Here is a 12,392-nt window from a genome sequence, read left to right as displayed (position 1 = left end):
GTCAGTGCTGATGATAGAGGGTTTAGATCAGGGGTCAGCAAGGCTTAACGGGCATGGGCCGGAACACTCCCGCAGAGATCCTCTGTGGGCCGGACCAATGCAACGCGACGCCAAAAATTGCATCTGCACATGTTTGCGGCGCCGGAAATCGCTTCTGCGCATGCCCAGATACCGAAAATCGCGCCTGCGCAGAAGCGATTTCCGGCATCTGGGCATGTGCAGAAGCAATTTCCGGTGCCGCAAACATGCGCAGAAGTGATTTCCGGAGCCACGGAAGAGAGTCCCTGTGCTGCACTGCACCGGTTTAGCGCAGTGCGTGGGGACTCACCGAGTGGGCAGCTTGGTCCGGGGGCGGCTCATGGGCTGCTTAAGCTTCCGGCCCATGGGTCTTAGGCTGCCTAGCTCTGGGACAGATGAACAGAAAGACTGTCTTAGTAGAAGGAGCTTCCTGAGTTTCCTAATCCACCTGGTACGCAGGCTGAGACCCTACCTGCCCGCGGACTGTCTCGCCAGAGTGGTGCATGCTCTGGTTATCTCCCGCTTGGACTACTGCAATGCGCTCTACGTGGGGCTACCTTTGAAGGTGACTCGGAAACTACAACTAATCCAGAATGCGGCAGCTAGACTGGTGACTGGGGGCGGCCGCCGAGACCACATAACACCGGTCTTGAAAGACCTACATTGGCTCCCAGTACGTTTCCGAGCACAATTCAAAGTGCTGGTGTTGACCTTTAAAGCCCTAAATGGCCTCGGCCCAGTATACCTGAAGGAGCGTCTCCACCCCCATCGTTCTGCCCGGATGCTGAGGTCCAGCGCCGAGGGCCTTCTGGCGGTTCCCTCATTGCGAGAAGCAAAGCTACAGGGAACCAGGCAGAGGGCCTTCTCGGTAGTGGCGCCTGCCCTGTGGAACGCCCTCCCATCGGATGTCAAAGCGATAAATAACTACCTGACATTCAGAAGACATCTTAAGGCAGCCCTGTTCAGGGAAGTTTTTAATCTGTGATATTTTAGTGTATTTTTGGTTTTCTGTGGAAGCCGCCCAGAGTGGCTGGGGAAACCCAGCCAGATGGGCGGGGTACAAATAATAAATTATTATTATTATTATTATATAATTAGGAAGGATCACCCCACCTCCCTTTGTTTATTTGGAGCATGTTTTCCAGGTGCAATTCTATGTATATTTATTTACTCAGGTGAAAGTCCCACTCCCCTCAGTGGGGCTTACCTTCAGGTAAGAGTGTACAGGATTGCAGGCTTCAAGCAATCAGGAGAGGGAAGAAATAAAGAAACAGTACCAGTTTGGGTACAGGCAAACTGTGAAGCTAAATGCATGCTTCAGATATATTATTGCGGTAAAAGAGCTGCCAAAGGCAGACCACATGCTGAAGGCAGCCTAGTTAGCTGAAGAGCTGGCAACAGCAATTAAATTCTGATTTTTAATAAGTGCAGGCAATAGAAAATTTACTGCAGAACCTTCTATTTATGGAACCTTTCAAATTCTAGCAACAAAGGATGGAACAGTTGTGAATTCAGGGAAGCTGGAATGTTAATGAGAAATTAGCATAACAGAGGACAGATACAGGTCAGAAAGCTCCGGAAAGGAACTGCTTGTCCTTTTTAATTATCCTATTTGCAATTTGTTTAACTGATTTAAGAAAGACTTGCATGGAAACATAGCCTAAGATACGGTAGGTTTTATTTCCTGTCTCTGGTACACAGAGGCATAATATTAAGGCTACAATCTTATATGTGCATACCTGGGAATAAGCTCTTGTATACCCCTCACCTCACAACAACTTACCAACAACAGCTGGGTGTATGTTTGATAATTAATGGCATCAGATCAGGCATGGGAAATGAATTTAACCCCTTCCTCTCCAGCTACAGTCCTTGGATGAAATCTCTGTGCTCAAGTGCTCTCAATGACCTTGACATCTCTCACTCCGAGGGATGTGGTGGAGCAGGGACAAAGTTCTGACACTTATTTCACAGCAGGGTCAGTGTTGCTACTTGCCAATCCTATATGCCATTGCTATATGCAATGCCAAATAAATAAGCTTTTCTAGTAGAGAGAATAATAAGCTAAGCAGAGGAATTAAGCACGGCTAAGCACCAGAGTGACTCTTAACTTGGAAAATTCAAACCAACCAAAACCAATCAAGATGTCACAAAACAGTAAGCAAGGGTTTGGGTCTACTTGACCTCTCCAGCAAAGTGTGATGTGGGAGTGAGAAAAAGGCTGCAAAACTAAGTGCACTTATTAGGAAGTAAATCTGATTGGGCGGGCCTGTAAGAAAATATGCATAAATTTAGTTTGCTTAAATGGAGTTATTTTGGATATGATTGCCAATGTGTCTTTAACAGCTGTGTGGTAAGAAGAACTTCAGTTGATGATGCTCATCCTGCTACTTTATAGAATCATAGAATTCTAGAGTTGGAAGGGACCCCAAGGGTCATTTAGTCCAACCTCTGCAATGCAGATGGCCACCCAGCCTCTGCTAAAAGAATCTCCCAGAAAAGAGAGCCCATCACCTCCTGAGAGAGTCTGATCCACTGTCAAACAGCTCTCACTGTCAGAATGTTTTTTCTTGATGTTTAATTAGAATCTCCTCTCTCGGAACTTGACGCCATTGGGTCGGGTCCTGGCCTCCAGAGCAGGAAAAACAAGATTGCTCCATTTCCCATGTTACAGCCCTTGAGATATTGGAAGACGGCTATCATATTGCTCATCAGTCTCCTTTTATCCTGGCTAGACATACCCAACTCCCTCATAGGGCTTGGTTTCCAAACCCTTGATCATCTTGCACACGTTTCAGCTTGTCAACCTCCTTCTTAAATTGTGGTGCCCAGAACTGTACTCGGGACTCTAGGTGTGGTCTCTGACCAAGGCAGAATAGAGTGGGACTATTACTTCCCTTGATCAGGATGCTAGCCTTGATGCAGCCTAGAATAGCATTAGCTTTTTTTGCTGCTGTATCACATTGTTGACTCCTGTTCAGCTTGTGGTCTACTAAGACCCCTAGATCCTTTTCACATGTACTGCTGCTTGAGAACAGCAGCTGGAAAGAGAAGAGAAGAGTTCAGGGATATTTTTTCAAAACAGTTTTATAAGTTGTGTGTCTTTGTTTCTCAATTTGATCTTTTTTATGCATTGTGGTTTGCTGTTATTTTTATTGATTATAAATTGGTAATTATTGTGGTTGATAAAATACAAAATACAAAGAAAAATACAGAATACATAAAAAAAATTAAAAACAATTAAAAACAGATCAATCTTTTCGTATCTTATATTTCAATTACTTGTTTCCTGACCTCCTCACACCTCCCTTTTTTGTATTCCAATTCACATAGTTAATTCAGCAAATCCTTTCCCTCTTTGTTTTCATCTTAATTCTATGTCTTAACATATTATAGCTTTATATTTTGATTTAATTATTAGTCCATTTTTACATATTCTTTTTAACCTTATTGCTAAAGCCACTTCATTTCAATCCAGCATCATTTTAGCATTCATTAATTTTACAATGTTTCTGCAAATAGTCTTTAAACTTCTTCCAATCTTCTTCCACCAACTCTTCTCCCTGGTCTCGGATTCTGCCAGTCATTTCCGCCAGTTCCATATAGTCTATCACTTTCATCTGCCATTCTTCCAAGGTGGGTAGATCTTGTGTCTTCCAATACTTTGCGATGAGAATTCTTGCTGCTGTTGTTGCAAACATAAAGAAAGTTCTGTCCTTCTTTGGCACCAATTGGCCGACTATGCCCAGGAAGAAGGCCTCTGGTTTCTTCAGGAAGGTATATTTAAATACCTTTTTCATTTCATTATAGATCATCTCCCAGAAAGCCTTAATCCTTGGGCACGTCCACCAAAGGTGAAAGAATGTACCTTCATTTTCTTTACATTTCCAACACTTATTATCGGGCAAATGATATATTTTTGCAAGCTTGACTGGTGTCATGTACCACCTGTATATCATTTTCATAATATTCTCTCTTAAGGCATTACATGCCGTGAATTTCATACCTGTGGTCCACAACTGTTCCCAGTCAGCAAACATTATGTTATGTCCAACATCTTGTGCCCATTTTATCATAGCAGATTTAACCGTTTCATCCTGAGTGTTCCATCTCAACAGCAAGTTATACATTCTTGATAATGTCTTAGTTTTGGGATCTAACAGTTCTGTTTCCAATTTTGATTTTTCCACCTGGAAACCAGTTTTTTTGTCCAAGTTGTAGACCTCCCTTATTTGATAATAATGAAGCCAATCTCGCACTTTATCTTTTAGTTTCTCAAAACTCTGCAATTTCAGTTTGTCACCCTCCTGTTCCAAAATCTCCCAATATTTTGGCCATATGGCCTCCATATTGAGCTTTTTCTGAGCCTTCGCTTCCATCGGTGATAGCCACCTTGGGGTTTTATTTTCAAGTAAATCTTTATATCTTGTCCAGACATTAAACAATGCTCTTCTGACAATATGGTTTTTAAATGCTTTGTGTGCTTTAACCTTGTCATACCACAGATATGCATGCCATCCAAAAATGTTATTGAAACCTTCTAAATCCAAAATGTCTGTGTTCTCAAGAAGCAGCCATTCTTTCAACCAGCAAAATGCTGCTGATTCATAATAAAGTTTAAGGTCTGGCAGGGCAAATCCACCTCTATCCTTTGCATCAGTTAATATTTTAAATTTTATTCTGGGCTTCTTGCCCTGCCAGACAAATCTAGAAATGTCTCTCTGCCACTTCTTGAAACAGTCCATTTTGTCCAAAATTTGCAATGATTGAAATAAAAATAACATTCTTGGCAATACATTCATCTTTATAACGGCAATTCGACCAAACAAGGAAAGCTTCAAATTTGACCATATTTCAAGATCCTTTTTCACTTCTGACCAACATTTCTCGTAGTTATCTTTAAATAAATTTAAGTTTTTAGCGGTCATGTTAACCCCTAGGTATTTTACTTTCTTTACCAGTGTTAAACCCGTCTCCTTCTGAAACCTCTCTTTCTTAATCGGTGTTAAATTTTTCTCAAGAACCTTAGTCTTTAACTTGTTCAATTTAAATCCTGCCACTTGACCAAATTCCTGAATCAATTCTAATACTCTTTTAGTACTAGATTCTGGCTCCTGTAATGTCAATACTAAGTCATCTGCAAACGCTTTAAGTTTGTACTGTTTAGCTCCGACCTGAATACCTTTAATCAGATGGTCCCTTCTAATCATGTTTAGCAAAACCTCCAGGACCGAAATGAAAAGCAATGGGGAAATTGGGCAGCCTTGTCGTGTCCCTTTCTCCATCTTAAATTCTTCTGTCACCACTTTGTTAACTATCAATTTCGCCTTTTGTTCTGAATAAATTGCACCTATACCGTTTTCGAAACCTTGACCAACCCCCATCCCCTGAAGAGTTTTCTTCATAAAACTCCAAGAAATATTATCAAAAGCTTTCTCCGCATCAACAAATATCAAAACTGCTTTAGTATTAATATTCACTTGCAGTTTCTCTAAAATGTTAATTATGTTTCTCGTGTTATCAGACAAGTGTCTACCCGGGAGAAAGCCAGCTTGGTCTTTGTGTATCTCCTCAACTAGTACTTTTTTCAATCTTTTAGCCAAAATATCTGCAAAAAAATTATAAACCACGTTAAGTAGGGATATGGGGCGGTAGTTCTTGAGCTGTGTTTTTTCAGACTCAGTTTTCGGTATGAGTGTAATATAAGCTTCCTTCCACGACTCTGGCGCTTTTTTCCCCTCCAAAATTTCATTACAAACCTCTTTTAGTGGTTGAATTAGCCAATCTTTCAGAGATTTATAACATTTTGAGGTTAAGCCGTCCGGCCCTGGAGATTTGCCCAACTGCATATTCTGGATGGCGCCTTCCACTCCTGTTCTGTTATTTTATAATTAAGCATTAACTTAAGTGTTTTTAAGTGGGAGACATCAAGGAGTGCAAGTAGGATAGAGATGAATAGTTTGGCTACATATAAAGACCTCCAGCCACGTGGCTAAGGTTTATGTATCATGAAATAACAGGCCGTGCTCTTTCACGGGTGGGTGTCTGCGCATGAGCTGTCCTCTGTTTTGCTCTTCAAAATATGGCTGCTTTCCACATGCACCCCCAAAGAGCAACTCACCTTCACTTCAGGTGGAGGCCCAGCACTGTTGCAGAGCAAGCAGGGGATGGGTAAGAGAGAGGTGAAAATAGGAGTGGGGGCTCAGACTCCGATAACAGAAGAGGAGGGAAAAGAGCCCGTGTGAGCAGAGAAACAACCTGCTCTTATTATTTTACTGTGGTGCCTGTACTGCACGGGGTTGGACTAGATGGCCCTTGGAGATCACTTCCAAATCTTCAATTCTCTGTTTCTATGAAGTGCATAAAAAAGGGGTGTTAACACGGAGCTATTTGGATTCCAATACTACTCTCTAGGCACAAGATAATGCTTACTGAACTTAACATGACGTTTTTGGTTAACCTTTTCTCTTTAAATTGATTTCTAGCTGTTAATAGTTTGGACCTAGCGCAACTTCACCTGGCTCCGCTGCTGCTAATTTCACCCTGCTCTTGTATTCTGCCTTCTGCTATCCTGTATTTGCTGCCAATTTCAGGCTGCTGCGGACCTGGCGCTGTTGCTCTGTGATGGTGGTGTTGACAGGGTGCTCTCCCCCAGACTGTCATTTTGTGTGTGGGAGGGATTCCCAGACATACTGGGAGTGTGCCATTTAAGTGGATGAAAGCACTCTGTCGCCCTAGTGCAACAAATCTACTTTTAAAAAATCCAGATTTTTTGCAGTTCAGAAAGTGAGGGTAAATGGGCTGAAAAGTGCAGGATGGCTAATGGGAAAATCAATAAGCCCTGCCCAAGCAAATCAAGATGAATGCTCATTGTTCTTGGAAATTTAGCAGAAGAAATGCTCCGTAAAGACTGGGCGTAGCCTAGTCCAGTTGTTCTCAAAGGGTTTGGCAGGAGAGGATGATGGCAAGTGTGGTGGGGAGATTCAAGGGCAATCCATATATTTTGAGAATGATCCATGTTCTTCCGTCACTGCCTTGTTTTATACTTTCTGGATGTCTAGTGGTCATATTATAAAGTAGTTGTGTTCTTCTATAAATCAAGCACGGCTAGTTGTTGTCACTTTTTGTTTTCCAATGTATTTCTTACCAGTAAAATATTGATGTGGCACAAGGAAATTTTTATTCTGAAAGTGTGGCTCAGAGGAAAAGGTTTGAGCACCACCTCATAAGCTTTTGTGTGAGTAAATCAGGATGAATAATTAACAGATTGTCAAGAGCTTCCATGTCACTTTGATCCCCCTGAACTGAGCTTGTGAAGTATGTTGCAGTTGAGCTTGAATGAATTATTTTACTCCTCAAATATCTTTTCTGTCTTTCAACTGATCTTGCTCTGTCAACTGGATCTTTTTTTAAAAAAAACAAAAACAAACAAACAATTAAGAGTCTTACTCTTTTTTTTTCTTTTTCTAATGGGTACTGTTAGCCATACACGTAGGCTTAAGTCCACTGATTACAATTCTAATTATGACATAGTAAATATTACTCAATGATTCTGAGAGTATGGATTCAAGCCCATTGACCAGCAAAATTATTTTGATATGTTTTTATTTTGATACATGTCAAAAAGAGAGAAAAAGATAGGGAAGAAATGGAAGAGGATGGATGTTTGTCAGCAGAAGGGGTAAGAGCTATATTTTCAAATGTTAAAACTATGAAAACTATGAAAAATATATTAAAAAGCTAAAACCAAGTGAGGAAATATTGGAGAAAAATAAGAAGTTTAAAAATTCAGTTCATTAATGGAACTTGTGAATTTTGTTAATAATATTTTATAGAAGGTGGTTGTTTTACTGATGATTTGTTGTTATTCTGAGGTTGGACTAGATGACTCTTGGGGTCCCTTCCAACTCTACAAATCTATATTCTAATTCTTTTAAGTGATTTATGTTTTAATTGCAATGTTCTAGTATGTTAGTTATGTATTGTTCATAAGCAGCTTTATGACTGAATGAAAAGCATTGAAATATAATGATTATTTCAAACTTCTTGCTCCTTATATTTTGCAAACCCCCCCCCCCAATTCTCACCAGTTCAGAATTCCCCCCAAGTCTATAGAAGAAAAGCAAGATCTCTGAAAATTTCCATTGCGTTGCACAACTGGTGACTAAGAAGTGTGGTGGTTTTGTACACAACTGTCAGTTTTCATTTTTTTAAAGTTCCAATCGTAACCATAATCACAAGAAATTAATTTTATTGGTTTCAAACTATACAGACTGACATGATTATAATCACTGATATTTTATGCTATCTGCCCATTACACCTTACAAGGATTCACAAGCACTGCAATAGTTTTTTAAAACAAAGTAAGGCTTTAATTTTGTGCCCATGTGCTTGACAGAAAGTCCACTGAATGCAGTGGATATTTATTTCTGAGCAAATATGCATAGAATCAGGCTGCACATTCAACTTACTAGTCAAATAAATCAAAGTGATAGAAAACTTTTTTAAAAATGTACTTGATTGTGTATCTACTCTACAGGATATGAAATCTGTTCTGGGACACTATTGTTGTTTTTCTGTGCTGGTTGATTGAATCTCCCTTTGGCTCAGGCTCTTAAGTGCATCTTACCTTTTATAAAGCACTTCAGGACCATCTTCCTTGTAATTTCCTCTTCTTTGAGATCAGATCCCACTCATCTTCATTCCTTAATAACTACTAAGGAGATGGTCATCTGTTTACACAGAGTTATTTCCCTTGCACTTACGTTTTCAGTCTTTGTAGTCCACAACTATGTCATTTCATTTACATACATGCATGCATGCTATGTTCTTCTCTGCTCAGGGCAAGACAAAATGTTACAGAGAGCATATCTACAAAGCCATTCCAAATTTTGTAAAGATAGAAATACTGGCTAGTAGGGGGGTAGACTGACCACAACAGTAGGCTTTTATCTGTACCTTTAGAAAGCAGCCGAATTTCTTCAGAGCTGTTCTGTGTCTTTCCAGTTTGGCTTGTTATTTGGGACCAGATTAGATCCATTAAAAACAAAGCTTATTCCCATTTTCTATACAGTCATACCTTGGATCTCAAATGCCTTGGCTCCCAAACGATCAAAACCTGGAAGTGAGTGTTCTGTTTTTCGAACGATTTTCAGAAGCCGAAAGTCAAGCACTTCCTGCAGCCAATCAGAAGCTTTGGAAGTCAAATGGACCTCTGGAAACAGATTCCGTTCGACTTCCGAGGAATGATTGTAATGGGGAATCTAAAAATGGCTGTAGCTCCATCCCCATTTTCACAGAATTGAATGAAATTGGCAGGCATGCAGTCGCCTCTTCTAAGGGACAGAAGTATGACAAATTTTGGAACGAGAACTAGTGTGAATCTGCCACAAGGGCCAGCATTACCATTCAACAGGTTTTCAGGGATAAAGCCTCTTTTCTCATTGACTTGAATAGGGAAAGGGGTGGAGGAGAAATAGAATAGGCCGTCCCCCCCTTATTTATTTGTTTGTTTGTTTGTTTGAGCCTGCATTTTTTCCTGACAGGGATTCCAGGCAGCTTACAGAAAAACTAAGAACAGTTAAATACATGGAAAAATAATAATTAAAAAAAAAACAATCACACACACATACTCCATATGTATGTATGTATAAATCTATTTAAAACATACAGATAATTACAATAGAAACAGCATGGGACCAGCCCTTTCATTAAAAGCAGTTGGTTCCCAAAAGCCTGTTGGAACAAGGAAGTCTTCACTTGCTGACTGAAAGGCAACAAGGAGGGAGCCAGTCTAACTTCTTTAGAAAAGTTGTTTCAAAGTTAGGAGCAGTCCCCACCCAGAAGGACCTTTCTTGTTATCCCAATGGTCATTTTGTCAGTGTGGGGTCGGCCTCTGTCCCCCCCCCCCAATGGATTTTTGGAGATACAATGCAGATCTCTCAATTTCTTGCATTCAGGAGGGCATAGATCCGCATGGGAAAGTTGTTAATTTTTCCTGCAAATTGCTGTGAGAAAATAATTGACTATGATAAAAAAACTAGACCCGTCTGCCATAATAAAAGATCCCCATCTCTCCCCTCTTGAATTCTGGGCTTCACCACCACTCAGCTTTTTTCTCAGAAAACATAATAATTGTGCGGAGTTTCTGAACCATCTTCAAAGGCAGCCCCACGTTTAACATGTTGCAGCAATCTAACCTAGAGGCTACCAGAGCACAGACTACAGAAGTCAGGCTCTCCTGTTCAGATTGTGGCACAGACAGGCCACCTCCTGAAGCTGCAGGCCACTGGGGTCACCTGAGCCTCAGGCAATAGCAGGGGATCCAGACGTGCCCCCAAGCGACATACCTGATCTCATCCAGTCCATTACCAAGGCAAGGCAACGGTCCAGCACTTCCACTGCCACATCTGTCGATGTAAAGGATAGAGCTGTTCCATCAGCATATTGCTGACTAGGGCTGGGTGATGTCCGGTTTTCCACATCACAATATATCACCAGCTAAGTATTGCAATACCTCAATATATCACGACCTATCTGCAGTGGAGGGCCTTTACTAGTAAAGTTGCATCTGCTTCCCCACTCAGAGGTCCAAGTGGAATCTGTGCATGCATAAGCCCCATTGAGTTCAACTAAGCTTACTTCGACTTTCCTGGGAGTAAGTCTCATTGAATTCAGTAGGGCTTGCTTGTGAGTAGACGTGCAAAAAGCCCTCATCACACCAATCCCTTGATATGGACGAAAGCTAGGGGGAACCAGCCATGGAACCTCCACCAGAAAATAAAAACAAAACTCTTCCCCACCTTTTTTCCACTGGCGGGGGTGAGTGTGAGAGAAGAAGGAAGTGCTTTCCAGTTCTTTGTCTAGTTATTTATTTGCTTTGCCTTGTTTACTTTGCTGCTGGATCTTTTCTCATTGGTTAGGAGGGAGAGAGCAAACATAGGAGGAGACAGGGTGCCTGCAAATTATGTGCAAAGTATCTGTAAAGAATCCGTTCAGCTGAGCTACCCCCTGGGAAGCTGTCAAGTTTCACCTTTTGTTCAATGGTATATTGCCTTGTTGAAACACTTATCACAATGTTATTTCAATATCCAATATGGGGCAAAGCCCTATTGCTGACAACATATTCCAAGACCCCACTCAGAGGTTTCATGTAACTGTTAAGCAGCATGAGGGATAAAACTGAACCCTGAGGAATCACACACTGAAGGCTCCACGGAGCCGAAGAGTACTCCCCAAGTTACACCCTCTGGACTGGAGACAACCATCCAAGTATGACTGGAACCACCACAGAACAGTGCCACCCACCCAGAACTTGGATAGCAGCTCCAGAAGAATACCATGGTTGATGGCAGAGGTCATTTTACAGGGCAACCAAAGCAGTTTCTGTGCCAAAACTGAGCACAAAACTCAATTAAAATGGATCTAGAAAATCACCTGGATCTGGTCCACAACCACCCACACAAGAAGCTTGCCCAAGGGGAGATTAGCAACCGGCTGGTAATTACTTATTTCCCAAAAAGGCAGGGACCATCCCCTCTGCTAGGGAGACAATAATCACCTTCCTGGCCCAGCCAGCTGCCCCCAGCCAAGAGGGGCAGGGGTGCAGAGCACGTGGTCACGCTGGCTTACCCAAGGACCCAGTCCACATCCTCAATCCTTACTAGCTTAAACGCATCTAACATAACACAACTAGACAGTGTGCTGAACGCCTCTCAAGATTCAGCTGCTGTAACACTGGAGTCAAGGTCCTGGCAGATGCAAGTGATTTTCTCCTCAAAATGCTTTGCAAAGAAGTCACAGCGAACTACTGTCAGTTCTGTCACTTCCTTTATGCCAGACTGTAACAGGCCCCACACTACCCAGAAAAGCTCTGCTGGATGGCACAATAAGGATGCAATGGAGGCAGCAAAGTAAGCCTTCTTTGCTGCCACTAGGTAGGCTTGATGAGGAGCTCTCACCAGTTTTCAATTGCATTGGAGTTTTCTTAGACTTGCGTTCCAGCAGTCTCCCATCTTGTTTCCTTGGCCTAAGCTCTGGGATATACCAGGGAGCCAAAAGAACTCCATGAAGTAGAAGAGGGCGCTCTGGAGTGATCGTGTCAACAGCCCACATCATTTGGATATTCAGCCCACATCATTTGGTCAGCTAGGGCTTCGACAGGAGTGCATCATATCAGATGGAAAACACTCCAGAGCCACCTAGAAACCCGTTGGATTCACCAGCCTCTTAGGGTGGCCCATCCTCCTAGGTTCCCCACCTCTGTGGTGGGGGAAAGGTGAAAACCTGAATCTCAACAGGAAGTGATCTGACCATGACAAGGGACTGATGTCAATATCCCCCTACTTTCAGATCACCCTCTTGCTGCCCAGTT

The 12,392-nt window shown here is 41.9% G+C and overlaps 1 long non-coding RNA gene across 2 annotated transcripts; it reads left to right on the top strand.

Moving 5' to 3' along the window:
- The first annotated feature begins 1,145 nt into the window (after positions 1-1,145).
- On the top strand, positions 1,146-8,520 carry LOC310743565. 2 transcript variants are annotated; one of them, XR_014539098.1, is made up of 3 exons: positions 1,146-1,692; positions 7,650-7,699; positions 8,114-8,520. It is a non-coding gene; the product is annotated as an uncharacterized lncRNA (long non-coding RNA). The 2 variants fall into 2 exon arrangements; XR_014539099.1 differs by having other exon boundaries at positions 8,109-8,520.
- Positions 8,521-12,392: the final 3,872 nt, after the last annotated feature.

Source organism: Podarcis filfolensis (assembly GCF_964270895.1).
Source record: "Podarcis filfolensis genome assembly, chromosome: 1".
In the NCBI taxonomy this organism is placed as follows: Eukaryota; Metazoa; Chordata; class Lepidosauria; order Squamata; family Lacertidae; genus Podarcis; species Podarcis filfolensis.
Note: the sequence above shows the minus strand (reverse complement) of the source record. Positions and strands in the feature narration are given on the sequence as shown.